Here is a 5,689-nt window from a genome sequence, read left to right on the forward strand (position 1 = left end):
CACGGGTTCGTACCCTGGTCTGGGAAGATCCCACATGCCGTGGAGCAGCTAGGCCCGTGAGCCATGGCCGCTGAGCCTGCGCGTCCAGGAGCCTGTGCTCCACAATGGGGAGAAACCACAACAGTGAGGGGCCCGCGTACCAAAAAAAAAAAGAAGAGAGCAGAAGAGCCCAGGTTACCTAGAGGATAGTCTATCAGCGATTGGACAGGTCATCTGCAGCCTGTGTTTTACAGGTGGAATGAAGAGCATTAGTGAATCCAACTTTGGTTAATTCTAATCAAACAATTTTCTTTTAAAAAATTACTTTTCCTTACTTTAAAGATAACATTAATTATAGAAGTTTTAAAAAATATGAAAATAAAACCCACACAAACACAATGCACCACTTGGAAAATCACTATAAATATTTTCCATCATTTCTTCAGTCATTCTATTTATTTTTTTTTTTTTGCGGTACGCAGGCCTCTCATCGCTGTGGCCTCTCCCGTCGCGGAGCACAGGCTCCGGACGTGCAGGCTCAGCGGCCATGGCTCACGGGCCCAGCCGCTCCACGGCATGTGGGATCTTCCCGGACCGGGGCACGAACCTGTGTCCCCTGCATCGGCAGGCGGACTCTCAACCACTGCACCACCAGGGAAGCCCTCTTCAGTCATTCTAAATCCATAAAGTTCTTTTATGCATGGATCACATACAATACATTAGTTTTTAAAAATAGTCCATGTTTTTAGCTAATAGTGCATGTATGAATATACCCTAAGATATAACAATATGTATTTATAATGAGCCTGTCATAACTCATAAATATTAGTAGTGATGTTGGACCTAAAATCAGAGTTTCTAGATTTCCTTCTCTTCCATAAACACCCTATACAAAAGAAAGATTTTTCATAAACAATATAAAGGATGTGAATCACTAATATGAAAATTATATAAACATTTAAAACACTTATTACATTTTTGAATATTATATTCTTTAAACAGTGCCTTAACCATTTACAAATGAAGATACATGGGTAACATTAGAGACACTCCCAAGATTACCCTGCTAGGTAATTAATGGTAGAGTCAGAATTAAAACCCAGATCTCTTCTCCCTATTGTAATATCTATTGGTACCTGTGAAAAGTCTAGTCTTCATGATCTAGGTGAACAGTATGCTGTAATGGTCTGAGGGTATGTATTTTCCTAAATGTACTTTCCTCCAATAAAATGGCAGATTTCTAATACCTTTAACTATATTTCCCATTAATAATTAAAAATTATAGCAATTTTATAAGCAGTTACAGAACAGCAATAAAATATCTTCAAAAAACAAAACTCTGAACTGCTTTTTCAAAATGGTACCTGAGATTAAAAGAATTTCAAACTTGTTAGAAGTAAAAGCACCCTGTGTTATTGGCTCCAAAGCCTGGTACATAATTCTGAAGCCCAGTTTTAGACTGCAGACAACTCCAAATTAAGAACTACCTTGGCTCAGCTCACTTCATCACGCACCTAGCACAGCGCCACATAAAATGGTGCATACTTGTTGGTTGACTGACTGCCTCCAGTCATTTTTTTTCTTTAATAGAATCTCCAAATCTTTTTAAAATGTTGTATGTATTTTATTTCTCTTCATCTTGAGCCTGGAAAGAAGAAATGCTTTCTCCACACACCTCCCGTATTCGGTGCCAGAGTCAGGTGGAACTGTTGTCCTGAGCTAAGGACCTGGGACAATTAAATCGTGTGGTTGTATTTCCTGCAAAAGTGTGTGTAACTGGTGGTGAGACAAACAAGTGGCCCTTGTAAGAACTTCAGTCTCTTCATTGATATTCAAGCAACTAAAACAACTCAGTCCAACAGTTACCGAGGACCTGCTGCAGGTCAAGGTGTGCTTTGAATTTACATACATTCCCTTTTCAATCATTACAGCAACCTTGCAAGTCAACGAAGTGATCACCCCTGACTTTTCCTGGTCAGAACCCCTTCTCATATCGGGAAATGCCCCCATAATTCTTCTGTGAACTCCCTTCTCTGCCTAACATAACTTGCAGCTGTCTGTGGAAGCTGTTCATTTCAGTTTTGTGCATGCTCTCTGACCACATCTGAGAGATCCAGGTATGATTATCCAACCATGTTGGGTCCTTTCCTCAGATATTGGAACTAGAAAAAGGAAGTTAATATCTTTCTCCCTCTAATGATTGAACTCTTTAATGTGTAAATGTGTAAGGTGTTGGCAGGTGTATTTTATCGTATGTTTGAGGTGACAAAAGAGCTGGAATGCTGGAAGAAAGAAAAAATGGCAACCGGCAGAAAGAAGCAGAGACAAAGGATGGATCAAGGTTCAGATTAGTTCCCTGTGCCTCCATTCACTCCCATCCCATCCTCAGGGAATTCTGTAAGGCCTCCTTGCAGGGATGTGCCCTTTGAAAATGTCTGGTTCTCAAGTCCATTCATAATACCTCCCTTTATTGTCTCTCCCCATTTCTACCTTCAACTCAATTCCCAGCCACACTGTACTACTGACAGTATTTTAAGTCTATCACGTTGAGTTTTAGTTCTGCCCTAGTTTTCCCTGGATGTCCAACCCTCCCCTTCTCCCCTGCCTTCCCTACCTCCCCAACATTCATCTGCAGGTTTACAACTTTCTTCTTCAAGGGCATCAACTTTGACCCCTCCTCCAGTCAGAGTAAAACACCTTTTTATGTTTTCCTAAGCAGCCCTCACTTTGCCTGTTTTAGAGCTAACTTTGTCATCGTATACTCTAATTAAATGCTAACGTACTTGACTGGATTCTCTGTTACAGTGTGAGCTCCTCGAAGGTACAGATCATAACTGGTTTTTTTTTCTCACCGCTATACATCTAGCACACATAGCACTGTTCCCGGCACAGAGCAGGTAAGCAAAAAGTATCTTTGAATAAATAAAAGATTAATATATATTTTAATATCACAGAGTAAGGAGATCTCTAAGTCAAATATTCCTAAGTATTGTGATTGAGCACTCTTTAAAAACTAAAATTGGTGTTAAGCTCTTTTTTTTTTTTTTTTTGCGGTACGTGGGCCTCTCACTGTTGTGGCCTCTCCTGTTGCGGAGCACAGGCTCCGGACGCGCAGGCTCAGCAGCCATGGCTCATGGGCCCAGCCGCTCCGCGGCATGTGGGATCTTCCCAGACTGGGGCACGAACCCGCGTCCCCTGCATCAGCAGGCGGACTCTCAACCACTGCACCACCAGGGAAGCCCTTAAGCTCTTTTTTAAGAACTAAAATTCTCATACACTATTCCTAGCAACACTGAAACACTTGTTCTATACACTTCCTTCTTTTTCTCTTCTCCCCATCTTGGCTGGAGTCAGTCCCTCTGCTTACAACATGGTTTCTTCCTCCTACACTTCAGTAACTAACACCCACCCTCCTGCCCAATTACCTTCCATCTCCTTCAGGAAGCCTCTCCGAACCACTGACTGGTGGAACTTCCTCTTCACTCTCAAAGAACTTGGTTTTTAGTTCAAATTCGATTTCTACCGCACTACATGACATAGGGCAAGTAACTCACACACTTCGGCCTGTTTCCTTATTTCTAAAATGAAGGGGTTGAACTTGATTAATCATCTTTAATTTCTTTTTTAGCAGCCAAATTCTCTTAGTTTATACATGAAATTCCTTTATGAAGTCCAATCTATCCATTAATGGAAGTCTTGTCAGAGAGTGAATGTATCTTCTCTCCAGTGAGCTAAGAATCATCTTGGAATCATGGGAACTACCCCAGCCTACATTGCCTAAAAGAGGCCACCCTTGTGATCACCAGAGGGTGCCTCTCTCAGAAGGTAGACCACTGCAAGGGGCCTTGGTCATATTATCACTTAAACGTCCTCTCTCTGATGCAAGAGGAGATAATCAGCTTCTTTCTTATCTGCAAGTAGAAATGAAAGCCTTCCCTTCTCCTAAAAGCGATGCTCAGGGAAGGAGATTGAGTTCATAAAGGGGTGAACATGAAGCCAGTCCTGAAAAAGCACTCTGTGGACCAGCTGGGGCCCTGGAAGTAGCTGTGCATGGGAACCAGAAAATGCAAACACTAAAGAACCAGTAGCCTCAAGTATCCAAATTTGATTACCTTGAGCCACATTTTAACATTTTGTTAACTTGACCATTCAAAATTTCTGTCATCAGACCAATTTGTTGTAGTAATAATACCCAGTCCCACCCTCTCCATACACTAGGTTAAAAATAAATATAAAGCAGATCTCCTTCTAAAACAAGTGAACACAAATCAGAAAGTTTATACTGGAAAAGACCATGGTTTCCACTTCGTTGACCAATCTTTGCGGTAGAGTTTTATGACTCTCACAAAGTAAACATTGTTTCGGCACCATGTATATTTCAAATACTAATCAGGAAAATAATGGCTAAAAGTGCCAAGATTCAAGGCTTAGATGAGTCCATTGGATCGATTTCTTTGCTGAAGCTAAAATTTAATAGCTTGCCAAGAGAGCCAATCAATGATGCATTCTCTTTAAAAATAATTCTATCTCAGTGTTTCACTTTTCATATAGAAATGCATGCTCTTCCTCACTGGCTTTGTACAGAAAAATTACATTCTAGTGAATTTGCTAAAAATTCAAATTTACTAGTATTTTAAAGAAAGACCATGCTTCTGTGGTTTAGCTTGACTGGCTTTTATACTCGAATATCATTCAGTATCAACATTACACAGAATATTGCTTGGTAAGAGATGGAGCAAAAGTAGAATAGGATGATTTGTTTAGGAGAGTCTTAGAAGGAGTCTCATTGATACAAAATACAGCTTGGATCCAAATAATGGAAGAAGGAAGTAAAATAAGTACCTTTATAATACCACATTTTCTTTGGGTAACTTGAAAAGTTCTGCCTACTGTGGTTATTTACAGGATTTAAAACCAATATGGGGCTTCCCTGGTGGTGCAGTGGTTGAGAGTCCGCCTGCTGATGAAGAGGACACGGGTTCGTGCCCCAGTCCGGGAGGATCCCACATGCCGCGGAGTGGCTGGGCCTGTGAGCCATGGCCACTGGGCCTGCGCGTCTGGAGCCTGTGCTCCGCAACGGGAGAGGCCACAACAGTGAGAGGCCCGCGTACTGCAAAAACAAAAAAACAAAAAAAAACAAAAGAAACTAATGTGATGTAACCACTAGGGAAAATGTATTATTTGAGAAGTTATGAGGGACAAAAGCCCGAGGTGGTCTGGTCTCCTGCTATATCATATTGACTCAGTGCCAACCAAGTACCTTTGCTTCTCAATGCATTTTCATCAAAAGGTGGGGCTGCATTTCACAGAGAATTTACCTCTAAAGAGCTGAGAAAGGTTAGAATGTTTATGTATATGTCAGTGAATCTTCAATTTTACCCTTTGTTACATTCAATTTTCTTTTTTTTTTTTTAATTTTATTTATTTATGGCTGCGTTGGGTCTTTGTTGCTGCGCGTGGGCTTTCTCTAGTTGCGGCGAGCGGGGGCTACTCTTCATTGCGGTGCACGGGCTTCTTATTGCGGTGGCTTCTCTTGCTGCGGAGCACGGGCTCTAGGTGCGCAGGCTTCAGTAGCTGCAGCATGCGGGCTCAGTAGTTGCAGTGCGTGGGCTCAGTATTTGTGGTGCACGAGCTTAGTTGCTCCGCGGCATGTGGGATCTTCCCAGACCAGGGATCGAACCCGTGTCCCCTTCATTGGCAGGAGGATTCT

The sequence above is a fragment of the Aethalodelphis obliquidens genome, unplaced genomic scaffold (genome assembly GCF_003676395.1).
Source record: "Aethalodelphis obliquidens isolate GAN/ISIS:26980383/991018 unplaced genomic scaffold, ASM367639v1 scaffold5, whole genome shotgun sequence".
NCBI lineage: Eukaryota > Metazoa > Chordata > Mammalia > Artiodactyla > Delphinidae > Aethalodelphis > Aethalodelphis obliquidens.